General features: G+C 44.1%; 1 protein-coding gene and 1 long non-coding RNA gene across 5 annotated transcripts in view; both read right to left on the bottom strand.

Annotated features, from left to right (window-relative positions):
* NALCN (sodium leak channel, non-selective) overlaps positions 1 to 18,566 on the bottom strand; it is a 486,033-nt gene that overhangs the window by 142,767 nt on the left and 324,700 nt on the right. The gene's annotated exons all lie outside the window — the stretch shown is intronic.
* Positions 895 to 5,150, bottom strand: LOC149874785 (uncharacterized). Its single transcript, XR_016438562.1, has 3 exons — positions 5,093 to 5,150; positions 3,903 to 4,005; positions 895 to 2,851 (listed from the first exon to the last, which is right to left on the bottom strand). It is a non-coding gene; the product is annotated as an uncharacterized LOC149874785 (long non-coding RNA).

The raw sequence follows: 18,566 nt of genomic DNA, 5'->3' as shown, positions 1-18,566 counted from the left end.
TAGAGCACAGTAGGTCTAGAAACAGATGTGTGCATACAATTACGGGCAGTTACACTTTACTGAAATATCACTCAGCCATAAAAATATGATGAGCTCTTGAGGTTTTATGACCTATGCATGCATCTCCCTCATTGGTTGTCTTAATTAAGCCATGGAAATTTACATAAATGTTTTCATAATTTTTTAGTTAACATTAATACCAAGCTGTTTCTGTGTAACAGAATACCAAGGTTTCATTTTTCTCCTCTCTAGAATACCAAGGTTTAGTTTATCTCTCAGGCCAGAATTTTCAAAGGTTTAGCTTTCTTTCCTGTAACAGTACCTCAGTGTAAGGATAGCACCATTTATTAACCTGAAACTTCTTGAGGGTTAAGATATTACTTTCTGTAATAAAAGGTAGAATAATCTGAACCAAATTTTAGAACTATATAACTTATCCCTTAAGCACCTGAGACAGAGCACAGGATTTATCAACATAGTTGATATTATATCAATTTCAAGAGTGGTAAGTGTGGTCTTAATAGAAGAAGTAAGAAGAAGTAGAACGGAAGATGGAGGTTACCAGAGACAGAATACTTTCAAAATTGTCTCATCTATTGAAAAACGAAGAACTTGAAACAGAAAGTTTTGGGATTGAAATTGCTGAATATTTGTCTTCTTCAAGGAGATATTTTGTTCCCAAAGAGACAGAGAGAAGTTTGTTTCTTGAAAGCTTTACAACCCTTAAAAAATTACCACTTTACCTAGTCTTCTATGGCCTGAGAACTGTATGAACCATGCAAATGTTGTAATCTTCACATTATGTTACTTGTCTGATAAAAAAGAGGATTTAATGTATTTCATATTTTACTTAAAGTTCAGTTTGAAGCATCATTCTTTTTTTTGTTAAATAGACCAAGTTGGGCTTATATCTCCTTTGCCAATTGTAAAAAAAACAAAACAAAACATTTTACAAGGATCAGTTATAATAGAAAGGTAATTTTTCATTTTTATTCTATTAGCCAGCTTTTTTCCAACTGGAATTACTTCCAGTACATTTTCTGAACAGCAATACTACAGAGCCAAGTAAATATCAACATTCATCAAAAAATGACCCAATTGTAACACATTATATTTTATTGATTGGCAATATGTTTGAATTAGAAGTACCAATTCCAACATAGGAGTTAGAACAAGATATTGCAGACAGAATTCAAAATGTGTGCTAGAACTGATTTTCCTCCAAAAACTGTAATTTGGCTTCCTTTATGACTAACTAAGGGATCAGATTTTCTCCTATGGCCAAGATGTACTTGGCATTTCCACATGAGTTGGCACTAGACAATCAGGGAAATAACTGGTTCCCTAACATTCTGCCCAGTCTCTTCTCCTCAGCTGTTTTCTGGTGATGGCCCCAGTCCACTGGATTTGTGAGAGATGCTCTGTCATGGCTACAGCTCTACTCCAATGCAGAGAAAACCTTTTAAGGTACTCCAAAATTTTGTTCTGATGCGTATGCAGCCCACAGACACCTTCTTTCCACTTATTCTGATGCTACTGCATATAAATATTTGATATATTTGTCTTTTTCAATGTAAAGATAATAAAATGAGATTTATATCTGCTGAAAAAAATCACTGCCATTTCCAAGACGCATTTAAAGATATTTAAAGGATGCCTGTGGCAGTCAGGAAAAATAAGCACTACTTTATGATTCTTCAGATTATTATTTGTCTTGCCACATTTGTGAATTTCCAATAGACAAAAAGTGGTTCACAGGAAATGACGTTATAGGAATTTTATCCCATTTACTTCACAGACAAGTCTCTTCACTTGGGAAAAGAGAAATTGATTTGAAATGGACCTTAAATGTGTCTTTTTTCAAGATGTGTTTGAACATCTAAGCTCCATATCAAAAGCAAAACAGTTAAAGTTAGTCCAGGCTGCAGCAGGAAAACACTGATTCAAATCCCGTGGCTATTTCTGCAGGCATACAAAGGTATATAGGTACAAAGGTATATCCCAACAGGAGATGGGATAATGCAGCAGGACCATTGTTGCCAAATCATTTCTTAGTCTTTCGTTAGGAACCTCTTACAGAAGATTATAGAAGAGCAGAAACATCTCATTGTGGAACAGCAGAAACATCTGAGTCATCTACAAACAGATACCAGGTCACCTATAAACTGGAGCATGGCCTTAGAAATCATATTACTTGAAGTCCTGAAGACTGGATACTTGCCTTACACACATCTTCTAAAATATATGATTCAAATTGAAATAATGGGTTGATAGCTGAAATTACCGCATGAAGTTCCTTGAATCTGCTATACAGAATTATAATGGTCCCTGCTGGCATTAAAATCTATGAAATTCACTTGCCTTGATAAAGAATGGATGTAATACTGATCTCACCCCATTGGCTCACTGGCAGCTTTTGGATCTACCATATTTCCCCTCTCTTGGGCACTGACTCCATCAGGCTACCCTCAGAACCATGCTATGTACCAACCTACTTAGGGCCAGAGTTCAATTCCTGCCCCTAGTGCAGAAGACGTACAAAGACATTCGTTATGAGGCTGCTCCCCTACCACCCTGCTTATCACCCTTCTTCAGGCCTAAATGACTGCATGAGGTGATAATCATTCTCAGCGTACAGCCATATGGACAAAATGCTGCGTCTGGAGAACTGGCTTGCATCTGTTTCTGTTCATCTTCATGGAATAGCCACTTTGAACTCACTTCACAGGTGTCCTGGAGGTATTTAGCATACCTAAAGTCTGAGAATTCCTCCACTTGGACTTAATCTGTTTCAGTCATCCAGCAGGCAAGTAAAACACTTTAACTTGGACTTATGGTCTCAGGATTGAATCTGATTAATAAAATGAAACAGGTACTTGGTGTACTATCTTGTTACTGACAATAGCTGAAATAACTATCGAGAATAAAAAACTACCAAACAGAAGAAAGCTCATTAGAGGTGTTAAATTACATCTGGCACTGTTAGAGCTGTCAAGATTTTAATGATTTTTAAAGTGATTTTCTAATAAAGTGTGTGTGTGTGTGTGTGTGTGTGTGTATTTTCAAACTTTAGTCTTTCTTTTAGGCATAAAAACACTCTGATTGGGATATGTGGGTGCTCAGCATTCTTTAAAACAGACATTCATTTAGAAAATGAAGATAATTCTAATATTATAAAAGCCTTAGTCAGTCTGTCTGTCTGTCCATAACACTTTATTTGCAGTCTGATTGGCTGTCTGAAACAACCAACCAGAGTGCTCCAAGAGCATTCCAGGCAGGAGAGAGTGGTGATGATGGCATGGTGGAGCAGGAGAGTGAGGCCAGCAGGCAACCCCCTGCCCTGGCCCTGCTCCCTGGAGGCGGCAGCAGCATGGGATGCTGGCCAAAGGGGATGGAGGGGATGGTGGGGCAAGTTTCTCTCCCACCCTGCTCCTAGGAGGTGGCAGCATAGGGGGTGGCACTGCAGTGCTGGCTTTGGCCCCCTGCTCAGCCTTGTCACTGTTGTCACCACCAGGTCCCGACAAAAGCTGGCAGGGAGTGGGAGGTGGTGAGGAGGAGGAGGGCAGGGAAGTGGGGGGGGGCACAGTGGCAGCACCCCTCTGCCAGGCCTGACAATAGCCAGGAGGGAGGGAGGGGAGCTGGGGGTTGGGAGGGGATTGTGTTTGGCCGGACACTCAGCGGTGGCAGCACAGGGCGCTGGGTAGTGGCTGTGGCTGCCGTGTGCAAGATTTCTCCCTCCCCCACACCTGGGAGGCAGTGCCACTGTGGGGTGGAGCAGCAGGAGGCCAGGGGGCACATGGAGCTGGGGGGGGCAATTGATGGGCAATTGGCTAGTATGTACATATGAATTCAAGTTAGGACTCATTTACACATACATACACATATATACTTTAATGACCTACCTGCAGATGTAGAAATGGAGGCAAGTTTTAAAATTCCGTATGTATTTATTTGTGTGGTTGTGGGTGGGAATGGTTCCAGGAAAGCTGTTATCCAATTCTCTGCCTGCAAATCCATAACTTGAATGTGAACATTTTTTAAAATGTAGATTGTTAAGGCTGGGCTGAAAATCAGACCCAAAATATGCATTTAGGGATTGGTAACAGGATATGTAGAACAGAAAGATAAATAGATCTAGGTACTTGTAAATACACAGAGAATGTCTCAGTATTTTCTACGCTGATCAAATAACATAAAAACAAGTGGAAAAAGAAAAGCTTCTCCTGACATTTTGATTGGTGCTATTTTGCCCCTGAACATAATTGCTTATACTACAGCCTAGGGGTACCTCATCATGCCAGAACTCACATGTTATTTTTAGTGCAAAATGGAATGCAGCACATTGCAAGAATGTTAACTACCTCAAGGCACTGGTGGAAAAAGTAAAAATATCTGATTCAGAGTTGACTTTTGCACTTTCCTGATGAGAAAAATTTCTATGCTGTTTCTATTTATTTATTTTTAAAAGACTGTTAAATACTATGTTCAATTAATTAAAAGACAAAGCTTTTCCCTCCATTTAACATGGGGCGGGGAAAGGCCCTCATCTTAGAATTAAGTACAAGGTAGTGGGAGGAGGGGGGAAGGCTGGCAGCTTTTGCAGCTCCAGCTCTGACTCCAGCCCTGGCTCCAAGTTGGAGCCAGACCTGCAGATATTGTCTGCCCCCTGCTGCCTCTGCACCCCCTGCCACTCCTCCCCCACAGCCTCAAACCCACACTGTCTCCTGGCCCCTCAACCTATGCTGCTTCTTTCCTTCTCCCCCCGCTGCACTTCTCCATACCTATGCTCTGCACCAACCTTCCCTCTGTCGTAATGGTGTTGGCTCTGCAATGCTGCAATGGGGCCAGGTTGGAGCCATACTCAGTGTCCCTCAGTGTCCCCAGGGATGGAATCTGCCAGTGCAGGAGCAAAGGTAAGGGGGAGGTGGAGAAGCGGGGTGGGAGAAGAGATTTGGGGGCAGGGAGGGATATGGGAGGAACCCAAGGCTGTTGGGGGAGAGGAGGGAGAAAAAGCAGCATAGAGGGGGTAGAAGGGGGAGCAAAGCTTAAGGCTGTGGGAGGAAGACATGGGGTGGGTAAGTAAGCTGCTTACCTTCTCCACTGTCTGCCTCACTGCCACCACACTGACTGCCTCCTACCACTTGCCCCCCCCACCTTTTTCCCACAGCCTTTCCCTTTGCTGCGTCTCACTCTGCCCCCACTGCCTGGCCTATGATTGTAGCCCTCATCACCTCTCCTCCCACTTCCTGAAGTAGTGGGTGATGAATTTAAGATGATCCTACAATAATTAGATTCTATACATGGAAAATTTAAATAAATTTAGAATTTTTCATGTATAGAATCTAATTGGGTGTGGGAGATGAGTTGTCTTAAATTCAGGGTTGTCTTATATTCAGGTAAGTATGGTAGTTTTATGTATGGTTAAAACTGACCACCACATTTTCTTTCAGAGGATGCAGTCAGATTCAGGCAAGAATTAACTTTTTCTTGCTCTATTAGTGGTTCACGTGTATGTTTACTACATGCTTCATATGTAGGGGCAGTGTGCAGCTGCACTGCCTTAGGATAAAACTGGAAATTATGAGTCACAATCTGCTGGGGGGGTTATTATTATTATTATTTTAGCTTTTTCCTCTGTTATGGAAGGAAATAACCTGTACTAGTGTGTTCCTCAGCATGGTGGTGTGAAAATGGAGCCAAAGGTCTACTCATTCCCCATCCTTTCCTTCCTGCTCCCCATAAGAGGGGATGTAGCTTCAGGCCCATCTCCGCTGCTACTCACTGGCATAGGTAAATAATGAGGAATACCCTACCTCCTCTTCCTCGCCATCTTACTTCCCTGTCCAGGAGTATGGAGTGGAGCCTACACTGATCTAAATGTTGCATTATTTCTTTGTTGAATGTTGGACATTTGGAACTTAGTCTTGGCAAATGCAAATGGTGGCGAGCATCTGCATGATCAGAGATTTAATATGCAAAATAAATATTTAACCTACAGGGCCTTACAATCTAGAATCATGTATGTGGTGGGAGGGGAGACTAGTTTCTGATATTAATACAATGGTTGAGAGCACCATTTTGTTAGCATTATCATTTAATAAGACACAGCTGATTTGAGTGCCTTCTAGCCCTAAGCTGCTCCCTACCCAAAATGAAATGAATTAAGAAGTGTGAAAACTAGGACAGAAACAGAAAAATATTTTCAGGATTAAATCAATCCTTACTGGTAGGTCTGCCACTTTATTTTAACTGGCATTTTTCTGTGAATATTAATTTAAGCCCATTGACTTTTTTGAAGTATAACAAGAAAACTCAACAGAAAAAAAAGTTTTGCAAATAATTTACCCAGCTTGAACATGTCATCACTTTCTATTTGACATCCAATATTATGGCATTCACTGACATCCTAGTTTGCCCTACTCTGGTCTACTTGCATAAGGATGGATTGCAGGCCATGGCTATAAAAGGGCTAGGTTTAATTTGTGCAAAGGAGATGGAAAAGACATGAAGCTTTTCCCTTTGTAGGATACCCTTTGCCCCAGTGAAGAGTTCCCTGTTGTATTCTTATTCTTATTCTTATTTAAGTGCTTAGAGACCACATCTGTAAACCACTGTTCTAAATACCATGTAAAAATATAGAAAACATTCATTCCGTATCCTGAAGAGCTTACTGTTTAAATCAGGGGTGGCCAAAGTCCAGCCTGTGGGCTGGCTCAGTCCCACAGCAGACTCCATTTTCAGGTAGCCCCTGCGGTGGCAGCTCCTTGGGCTGCTGCTGCTGGACCCAGCCCCACTGCCTGGGCACCCCCACCTGTCTGCTCCATACCCACTGCTGCAGGGCTGGACCCACACAGGCAGGGTGTGTGGCTGGGAGTGAGATGGGCAGGACGGGCCAGGGAGACACTGGGATCTTGGGGTGGTGACAGCATGGGGCTGGGGTTGGGGCAGAGCCGTGAACTGCTGCCCACATGCCCCTGTGATGAGCATGGGTTCCAAAGGCAAGGGCATGCAGGGAGTGGATCATGGCTTTGCCTTGGTCATGCACTGACACTGCTCCAAAATCCTGGCCTGGGAGAAGCTCCTCATCCAGCTGTGTGCTCTGCCTGTGAAGCTCCCAGCTGATCTTCATGGAGCCTTCCAGGCAGGGGCTGCTGGGAAATGGAGTCTGGCCACTAGGCACAGCTGCCATTTGGGCCACCCCGATCTAAATGCACAAGATATACAAGGAGTGAGATAAAGGAAGTATTATTATCTACCAGTGATTTAACTAAGGTGGGGGTGTGGAACAGGGCAGTGGCCCTAGGCGCTGAATTTATGGAAGGTATATGCAAAATCAACTGTCACTGCAGCTGTCAGCTGGCTGCTGCTGCTTGTGCCCCCTGCCCCACTGCTGCCCAGGGTGCAGAGCTGCCATATTACACCTCTATTATCTACATTTCAGAAATGGGAATATGAAAGATAGGGTATGGACAAATGCCATGATTAATAAATAGTAAATTGGCTTTAGTCTGTAATAACAATGGACTGGGCACATGATGTACAGCTTGAACCATAAAGTCTTCCTTTCTTGGGTAAAACTACCCCATAAAAAATTGCAGTAATTTTACCATGTGGAAAACTGTTATGGAGTAAGTTTTGTGTGTCCTCTGTCCCAGTCCAAGTTTATATCTGGTTAGTGCTGTTCTACCACCGTCTAGTGCTGAGCCACTGCCTATTGTGGGAAGCTCGCTTGGGGGAACCAAGCATGTGTCTGACCTTTACTGTGGAATAAAATTTACTATGAGGTAAAAATCTGGATTAGATAACATTGTTATAATTGTGTCCATGCATTTATACCCAAAGGCAGATCATGAGCTGACTGTGATGAGAAAGGGCTTATTATAAAGTGCTATACGACTTGATAAAGATCACAAAAAACCTCAAGGAAACAATGGATTCTTTTTTCAGTTTTGAATAGGACATAATGGATAACAGAACTTAAGTGCCTATAGACCAGTTTAAAATGGCCAAAATTGGTTTAAGAGACCTGGATGGATATAGTACGAGGCTTAACTGATTTAGGTTAAACCAGTGTTTCATAGTTTCATAGTTTGTAGGGTCGGAAGGGACCTGAGCAGATCATCTAGTCCGACCCCCTGCCATGGCAGGAAAGAGTACTGGGGTCAAATGACCCCAGCAAGATGTTCATCTAACCTCCTCTTAAACACCCCCAGGGTAGGAGCCTGCACCACTTCTCTTGGAAGTTGGTTCCAGACCCTAGCCGCCCTGACTGTGAAGTAGCGCCTCCTGATATCTAACCTAAACCTACCCTCTGCCAGCTTGTGACCGTTATTCCTGGTCACTCCTGGGGATGCTTGGGGAAACAGTGACTTCCCCAATGCCTGCTGATCCCCCCTGACTAGTTTATAACAGGCCACAAGTGTGTTGAACTTCTGTTCCAGTTCCCCTCCCAACACAAGTTAGGTCTCAGTTCCTTGGCATCCCAGGATCCATTGCAGCCCCTGTAACTCCTCCCTTGCAGGTAAGGCAGGCTAGCCTCTTCCCCAGCCTGCCTGTTCCAACCCAGCCAGGTGGTCCTGTCCCCAGCTGAAACAGCAACCCCAGCCCTGCTGGTGGTGGCAGGTGGGAGAGTGAGGGAGGGGGAAAATGGCGGGGGGGCAGGGATGGATCCCCCAGCCCCAGTTCTCCTCATAGATTTTAAAGATTTCATAGACATTAGGGCTGGAAGGGACCTCACAATATCATCGAGACCATCCCCCTGCCCAAGGGGTAGGAAGTAAGCTGGAGTCAAGATAGGTATCCAAGTGTTTCTTGAAAGTGTCCAAAGTAGGTGCTTGTACCACCTGGGGGTGGGGGGAGAGAAGGGGGGGGAAAGTCTATTTCAGGCCTTGGGGACTCAGAGAGTAAAGAAGTTTCCCTATGTCCAGCCTAAAAAGGTCTTCAAAGAGTTTGTGAGTGTTGGACCTTGTCTTCCCTTGGAGTGCACTGGTGAACAGATGTTCTGCCAGTTCCTGATGCACATCCTTTATTTACTTATAGGCTGCCACCAAGTCACCCGTGAGCCTACGCGCTGAGAAGTCCCATGGCTCTTAGCCTCTCCTCATAAGGCCTGCTCTCTTGACCTCTAATCATGTGTGTGGCTCTCTTCTGGACTCTCTCAAGCTGCTCCACATCCTTTTTAAAGTGTGGAGCTCAGAATTGGATGCAGTACTCCAGCTGTGTCCTCACCAAGGCTGAGTAAAACAGGAGGATAACTTCTTGAGTCTTGCTTGAGATGCATCAGTAGATGCACATCAGAATTTTATTTGCTTTGCTGGCTGCAGCATGGCATTGGTGGCTTATGTTCATCTTGTGGTCAATCATCACCCCTAAGTCTCTTCCAGTCATGGTGCTAGTGGGCGTAGCACTGCCAAGCCTATAAATATGATGTGGGTTTTTTTCTCCCAAGGTGGAGCACCTTGCATTTCTCTGTGTTGAATGTCATCAGGTTTTGATCTGCCCACCTTGCGAGCCTGTCCTTTCTGAATTGCGAAGCCCAGAATTGGATATAGTATTTCAGCTTTGGCCTCACCAAGGACAAGTAAAATTGGAGGATGACTTCCTGACATTTTGCTTGAGATGTACTGATAGATGCAAACCAGTTTTGCTTGCTTTGCTCGCTGCAACATTGTGTTGGTGGCTTATGTTCATATTGTGGTCATTCATGACCCCCAAGTCTCTTTCAGTCATGGTGCTAGCGAGCGTAGCACTGCTGAGCCTATAAGTGTAATGTGGTGTTTTTCTGTTGAGGTGGAACACCTTGTATTTCTTCTTGTTGAACGCCATCAGGTTTTGATCTGCCCACCTTGCAAACGTGTCAAGGTCAGCCTGGATCGCCAGCCTATTCTCTAGAGTGACCACACTTCCCCATACTTTGGTGTCGTCAGTGAACTTAGCCAGTCCACTTCTGACACCAGAATCCAGATCATTTACAAATACATTGAAGAGTACAGGTCTGAGAATGGAGTCCTGGGGGATACCACTGGTCACCATGTGTCATGTTGATTGGGTTCCAATGACTATCACTGTCTGGGTTCATCCACAGAGCCACTTCCCCAGCCATCAGACTGTAAGGTTGTCGAGGCCACAGTTCCCCAATTTTACCATGAGGTCTTCATGAGACACCAGGTCAAAGGCTTTCTTGAAGTCCAAATATACGATATCAGCCTTTTCTCCTTTGTCCAGGTGATGCATCAGCTGATTTGTGGATGTCCAGTATCTCAAGGTGTTCCCTCACAAGATCCACACCAATGATGGGTGTATGTTCACTCTTTTCCTGGTGATCCTGCATCTTTTCAGGTGGGGTGATCCCCTTGGGCTGGTGGAAAACTCAGCTGGGGTCTGCATAAAAGGGGGAGGGAAGGAGAGGAACCCCCCCAATGTGGGCCTGCCTTGGCCAACCCATGAGTGAATATGTATTCTGTTCAATAATAGTGCAAACAACAATGGTCCAAAGCCTAGAGAAAGCTGTGTAGGTTGAAACAATTCCACCTCATGCTTTTTGACTGTCTGTACTTAGCCTTAGGGTGCAATCTATGTCTAAATTCCTGTCTGTACTTAGCTAATAAAGTCCATGTCTAAACTCCTACTGACTTAAAAAGAACAGTAAATCATCCCTGATACTTTCATGATTTGAAATCAATGGAAGACAAGAATAGACCACTGCCCCCCTTATTTCTATTCATCCCCTTCCCCCATTTCTTTGAAATATGCACAGTATCTCTTTTTACTAGTCCTTTTTATTGAGGAACACATACATTTTCAAAGAAAATAATGCAAATGCTCTAAGATGCAAATTAAAGTTAACACTTAGGCACTAAGTATGTTGTCAATTAATCTCATGCAAAACCACTGAAATCATAAATGAGCATCAAATTCAACAATAGCCTCAATCATCCAACTGGAAAAATGTAGTTTCGTGGAGATAAATGAGGACAGAATGTTGTGCTAATAGTTTAGAAGATTCAACAACCAACATTTGTGAAATCAGAATTGTATCCTAGGAATCTTGTGTGATAAACCTTTAGCATTTAGACAGAAAGAAATCCCAGTGCTGAGGTATTGACTTAAACTGCAGTGACCTACAACATTTATACATGTGCTCTGGGAGTCAGGGGAGCTTGGGATTTTTATCATTAGAGCAGCTTCTAGAGTTGCTCTAACTAAAGCGTCTGGAACATCACATGTACATGTCCCTGTTCTGAAAAATGGCAGTGGGAGTACTTTAACTAGAGCTCATCAAACAAACTTTCTTTAAAGCACCCCTGCTGCCATTTTTCAGTGCAGGTACACTGATACATGTAATGTTGCAGTCTTCTGAAGTGCAGGAATTACCACACTCCAGTAGACTCCATTAATTGAGCCTGCTCTGACGTAATTACAGCATGTTGGAGCAGCCTTGCTGCATGTGTATAGATGCCTTTACTTCTGTATGCCCCATGCAAATTTACTGTGTACTGTTTGTTTATTGACTTTAGCTTGGTCAACAGATATCTGGTAATGTTCTTTGGTAAAGGCAGAAAACCTGACAGCTGTGGGCTTGTTAAAAGGAGCTTTATTATGAGTCCGTTGATATCATAACTTAGAAACTAAAATCGACAGTTAGCTGTGATTTCTAGTACAAGTCTGGTGAGTGTTTAAAAATTATTTCAGCTATTGCCTGTAGCTTGTTTTCTCCAAGCAGAGCCAATCTTCTTTCATGAACTGAGTAGTAAAATGATGAAGAGCTGATATCAGATGTGAAGTGAACAAGCTAATGTTTTGCTTTTTCCCTCTCTCCTAAAATATAGCAGTTTTCCAAGTGACCAGCTGCATCCAAAAGCTTATATAATACATTATGAATAGACTGGCTTCTCAACACAGCTATCCTAATATGCCCATTACATTTTTTGCAGGGTGACACTGACAAAACTGGAAGCCTATTTTTGCCTACTGCTGTAGACTTGCAGGTTTAGATGTACTGCAGACTCCTGCACTGTAAAGATCAAGGCACAGCTGGCAAGGGCTGTGGTTAGCTGTGTAAATGTGCAATGATTGCATCTTATTTTGAAATTTGGTTGTTTATGGTTTGGTTTTCATAACAATGGAAAAGAGGGGATTAGGTGCTTCCAGTCCCCCTCCAAATCTAATAATTTCTCCAGTACAGTGCCCTTTACAGCAGTTGCCTTTCTATGCAACCAGTGCACTCTAAATAAAAAATGTTCTACTGCTAATGATCTATACTTGGTATTGCGGATACTAGCTCTCCAAACACTGGCTACCTACCATTTGAATATGTTTGTCAAAACTCAGGAACAACCATGAAACATTGGCTGGATTGCTGTATTTTAATTTTAAGAGGGATGAGGAAAGCATTTCCTTGTGACAGCCCTCTTTGAGTCTTTAAGTATATTCTCTTCCATTTCAGAATCCACTCTAAAGTGCAGCTCTTACTTTTCTTCCATGCCAGACAGAACTTTTAAATTACACTGCACCCCAGACAGTCAAGGCATCTGTTTTTCTAACGGAGCTATGCTTTAGAGATGCTCTTCTGAACATGGCCCTGTGAAAGAGAGATCCTGCGTGCAAAGTGGGAAGCAGCACAAGTCAAAACATCCTGAATCTTCATTAGAGGCTTAGGAGCAGTGAGGTTCAGGGCAGTGCAGCTAGTCACCGCTTCAGAGGTGACTATTTTTGCACTCTCCTCTCCCCGAAAAAGGTGGTGCCCAGTGCTGAACCAGTCACCACCTCTTGGTTTCACTACTGGTCCTTCTCATTGCTTGCTTCAGGTTCCAACTTCCCAGCCTGCAACAACGGTGCTGAGACTATCACAGAGGCCCAAGTATCTTTCTTTGCCCCTCAACAACTTGACTTCTCATGTATAAAGCATATGGCCCATACTCTAACTGATGGCATTTAGATGTTATCATCTCTTATCTTCTCTAGCAAGATATGTCTGCTGATTTTTTTACTTGGTTTTCTCTTACTTTGTTAAAGCCCTTTTTCAATGGATCATGGTGATACAACAAGTTACAAATGTACTTTACTTCCGGACTGTGATTGCTTACTTTTAACTTTCATGATTGTATAATTCTGGTCTTTTATTATTCTGACATTTTTTTTTTTACCAGAACCCGGACAAAATCAATGCTTATATATTGCTTCTAAAAAAGCCGAAGTAAAAATACATAGAAAAAGAAACAGGTGGCTGTAATTTCATGTTGCTTTCTTCATTTTCTTTCAGTAGACAATCACATAAAAAGACACCAGCAGAAGTGTCTAGCAGTATTTATAAAAATAGAATATATTTTCACTAGTTAGAAAACCAATAAGCAGAATCAGTTGTTAGAACTGCTTTACATAAAGAGATGATGAATATCTTCAGGGCAACAGTATATAGGAACCAAAATCCATCAACTTTGTACCTATCAGCATTTAAGAAAGCAAACAAAAACTGGGATGTTTGAATAGAGGCACACATTGCATTATCAGGAGACACCATTAATGGAATATGCACGGGGCTGGTGGTGGCACGACATCCGTTTTGTCTGTTCATGTATGATCCCACAAAAAGGTATTTCTAAAGTTAGTAAAGAGGTGGGGGGAAGAGACCGAGAAGGAGAAAAAGAGAGAGAGAGAGAAAAGCAGAAACAAAGGTAAGCTATATTAAAGAAATTAAATTGTATTTAATTTAATACGACCTGGAAGGACGTGGGCAGTGGGGTTCTGCAGGGCTCGGTCCTCAGGCCCGCACCGTTCAACATCTTCATCAGCAATTTGGACGAGGGGGTAAAAAGCACCCTGTTCAAATTTGCTGATGACACTAAGATGTGGGGGGATGTGGGCATGCTAGAAAGGAGGAATAGGCTGCAATCGGACCTAGACGGGTTACAGGGGTGGGCAGAAGAGACTAGGATGGGATTCAACACTGACAAGTGCAAGGTGATGCACCTGGGGAGGAAGAACCAGCAGCATATGTACAGGCTGGGGAACTCCCCTCTCATCAGTGCAGAGGCAGAAAAGGATCTTGGAGTCTTCATTGATGCCAAGATGAACATGTGCCGGCAGTGTGGGGATGCAGTGAGGAAGGCCAACCATACCTTATCATGCATCCACAGATGCATCTCTAGCAGGTCCAGGGAGGTGATCCTCCCCCTCTAACTGGTCAGGCTGCAGTTGGAGTACTGCGTCCAGTTCTGGGCACCTCACTTCAAGAGGGATGTGGACAACATGGAGAAGGTCCAGAGGAGGGCCACTTGCATGATCGGGGGCAGTAGGGCCCTATGAGGAGACGCTAAGGGACCTGAACCTGTTCAGCCTCCACAAGAGAAGGCTGAGAGGGGATCTAGTGGCCTGTTACAAACTAGTCAGAGGGGACCAGCAGGCATTGGGGGAGTCCCTGTTCCCCCCAGCACTACCAGGAGGTACTAGAAATAATGGTCACAAGCTGGCAGAGCGTAAATTCAGATTAGACATCCGGAGATGCTACTTCACTGTCAGGGAGGCTAAGATCTGGAACCAACTTCCAAGTGAAGTGGTGCTGGCTCCTACCCTGGGGGTCTTTAAGACAAGGCTAGACAAACACCTTGCTGGGGTCGTTTGACCCCAGTACTCTTTCCTGCCATGGCAGGGAGTCGGACATGATGATCTGCTCTGGTCCCTTCTGACCCTACCAACTATGAAACTATGAAAGTATGAGCTCCAGAAAGGGTTAGTATCATCTTTATTCTGACCTCTTGGGGGAGTAAATCCCATAGCATAGGTCCAGTACTTTCTCAAGTTCCTTCTACTGTCTTAATAGTGTTCAACTTTAGGGGAGGACCTGGTCATGGTAAGAGTGGTAATCTCTCATGCACCATCAACAGTCAGGCTGACTAGGGACTTTGAATATTAGGACACATTTTGAATTGATCTTTATGTTAAATAGGAAGTTTGCATCTAGTAAATGTATCCACAACATTATTTTGTTGATAAACCCATTAGACTATAGTGTTTAGTAATGGTTCAAACTTTTTAAGGGTATAAATGAACAGGCAAGCAATGGGGGTGACCTGACCTCCTAAAAGCAGAGGATTGTAGTCCCAGGAGTATAAGGGATGTGAAAGTGTGTCTGAATACTTCAGATATTAACCTTTTCTTTATGCAAACTAGTTCTAACAACTGATACAAGTTATTTTTTTTTAGTTATTGAAGGGCCATTGTGTATAGAGGAAACTAGAGAAATGAATACTGATGAAAAGGGAGGGAAGAAAGATGGGAAATACAATAAATGAAATGAGAGATCAAGAGCTTTAGAATATTCATTTAAAATACTCAGGACCTTGAACCTGATGTATCAACCTTAGTTAACAAATCCATATATCTACAGGAAAATCTGGCTTCTGCATTCTATAGCACAGACATTAACAATGTTATTAACAATGGAACAACACTCATATTCTTCAGAAAAGCAATTACTCGGATCATTATCTTTTAGGATTAATTCTGCCACTACAATTTGTGCACATAATGTATCCAAGATGGGTAACACCACATTCCTCTCACCTGCCAAAAATAGCTGCCTCTACAAGCCCATGTTCACCTAGGATGCTGTGGAATACCCATTTTCTTCAAATGCAGTTCCCCTGAATCTCAACTATGTAGACCTGAGCATATGTTGTTTTCTTTGCACGTGGGAACAAGTAGATATACCCAACAGTCTTGGGTATATTGAGATTGTGATTGAGGAAATGGATTTTTTTCTGAAAGAAACTACTCCTCGGTTTTGGTGTGCACATGATTAGGACTAGGTTTCATTTGCTTTTAAAAGCTCTCACAGTTTTCACTGATCCCCTTACTGGCCTCATACATTTTGAGACAGGAAAAAAACTTTATGGGATCTTACATGACAGAACCTTTGGAATGTAGGAGTGTAACAGAGCACACTCACAGGGGCATGGGCAAGCAGCAGAGCAGCCTGCAGGTGGCTGCACTCCCAATCAGGCACAACTGCCTGATGGAGAACAAGGAACAGCTGTTTATTATAAGAACATGGCTCTGAGTAGTGAAGCCAGCAGTCTGCTGCAAGCAGTTGGAGAGACAGCATCACCTGGTTGGGGCTGATGCTCATAACATCTTGGAGATACCAGGAAGGAGCTATGGGGAAGGTGCAGGCTCCTGGTCCTGGGCCATGACCCAAAACTACACCCTGCTAGTGCTGGATGGTGTGGTGGGACTGCTGGTGGCAGGGCAGTCTCTAGGATATGCCTCCCCAGTGAAGGGCGAGTATGGGGCACCAGAAAGCCTCAGTCCCACACTGCCTTGCAGGTTACCTCATGGCGGGGGTAACTCCCACTTGTTACAATGAGCAATTACTAAGAACTACATTTTGTAGCCTCTTACAAAAAAAGTAGAAAAAAGAAAGAGGAAAGACGAGCAGAAGAACTAAGCTTTGAAAAGCCTATGGGTAGAATCCTGTTTCACTTTCATATCTAAATGGAAGTTTTTCCAGCACTAATAATGCACTGATTACAGTCCTATTCCATGTGCAGTGTGAATATATAAGCATCCATATGGCTACTGCATATATTCCATGTGCTGCATGGTGGCTGAGTAGGTACATTGTGCACATGTACCTGAGCATAAGAACTGATAAAAAACTATGAAAGTGTAAATTTTATCCCCCCATCACACTTACTTACGAAGCAGGAGATCTGGTTCTAGGCTCCCTGTACCTAGAAGATGTTTGAACCTGTATCATTTTAACATTCTAGTACAGCATTCTTACCACCACTGCACAGGTTATGAGCCATCATGGTCACTTTGCAGACTTCCTCTTGAAATTGAGCCATTGCACCTTGCCTTTAATTGTCATTCAATAAAATAGATGGAGAGCAATGGGGAAGTTTCTGTCCCACTGGGGACTAGGGGTTAGGCTACAACACAGAGCATGCTTCCTTGAACAGTAGCATCCATTGTACTGAGAGATAGTTCCCTGAATAAACTCAAGGCAATTTTCTTTCTTCTTTAGTATGTCCCTTCATATAGCCTCTCATATATCCTTCTCTTTGTTGCCAAAGGAACTAGTTTTAAGAAGAGGGCTGGTGAACGGACAGGATAATACCTAAGGTATAGCCTGCTGGTTTGAGCACTGTGTGTGGGGAAGTAGGTTCAAACCCCCTGCAAGTGACAGGGAGAACTTAGGTTTCCTGTTTCCTGAGTAATTGCACTAATCAATTTTTTTTGGGGGGATAGAACATAGGAGCATTCATTGTATAATATCTAACACCTGCCAATTATGGGTTTTTGGCAGGTGGAATTAAGTGTTGTTACTAGAGATGCACTGATACATCAGTCCCATATTGGATCATCTATATAAGGAAAATTGAGTGGAGTTGGGGCAGACGCAGGTGCTACACAACTGAGGCAGGATGCAGGATGGTGTGAGCAGCTCATCCGGTGGGCACGGGGAAGGGGTGGTAGCTTCCGCAACTATGCGCATCCCAGGAGAGCATGGGGGCCGTGTGCCCCTGGATCTGCATGTGGGGGAAGGGCAGGCTGCTGCTGCAGACTGGGGCCATTGGTGGCACTGGGTTCTTCCCAATGGGGCTGGGCCAGGCTGCACTTGGGGCAGGCGGCAGCAGTGCTACAACATGGATGTGGCAAATCTTGGGGTGGCTGCAGCCCCCCCTCCTCCATAGCCCCTGTCCCAGCACTATGGCTCCTGGCCGAGGGGAAGCCCAGCCCAGCCATCCCCACCCCTCAGTGGCAGCCTGTCCTTACCTTCCATGTGGATCTGGGGGCACACATCCCCCTCCCCTTGCCCTCCTGGAGTGCATGCAGTGGCAAGAGCCACCCCTGCCCCTCGCAGCCCCTGGACAAGCCATTCATGGCTTCATCCCATGTTCCGCCCTGGCTGTGAAGCTTCTGCCCCTGCCTCACTCCCTCCCTCAGTGCAGGGGCCTCAACCTGCCCCTCCACACCCCTTCCTTCCCCCCTCACCCTTTCCCCTACAACAGACTTACCAGCTGGATGCTGCTCTCCAAGCTGCCCAGCTGCATATTGGTAATTGGATTGGTACCACCTGATATGGCCCGTTAAAAATCAACCATTGGTATTGGTCCAAAAAATCTCTATCAGTGCACTCCTAAAATATTAAAATTTGCATGTGCTTATTCTAAATGTCTTGTTACACATTAAACTTTGAGCTCTTCAGATGCTGATCAGTGTTAGTGATACCTCAAGTTTGGAGCAGTCACACTTCCAGGCCAGCAGGGGCCTTGAGAACTGAAAGGTAAGAATCCCCCTCCTTCACCTCCTCTCTCATGCCAAGCTTCACCCTACCCCCTGGTTCCTGCTCCCTAGGGCTTCCCCTGTTCCCTCCCACCCCAGAGTTCCTCCTTGCACCTCAGGATTCTCCCTGCCTCCCTTGGTCCATGTGGTGTACCTGTGCCTGCCACGTCTCCCAGATTACTTGTGGCCAGCTGCCCACCTAGTCCAGAGAGCAGCATTGGCAGCAGCAGTGGCTAGGCAGGCATATTCCCCTTCCCTGCTTGCTCCTCCAGGACAGT

Source organism: Crocodylus siamensis, chromosome 1, assembly GCF_052110815.1.
Source record: "Crocodylus siamensis isolate JL-2025a chromosome 1, ASM5211081v1, whole genome shotgun sequence".
NCBI lineage: Eukaryota > Metazoa > Chordata > Crocodylia > Crocodylidae > Crocodylus > Crocodylus siamensis.
The sequence above is the reverse complement of the archived record's forward strand: the minus strand, read 5'-3'. Positions and strand labels throughout refer to the sequence as shown.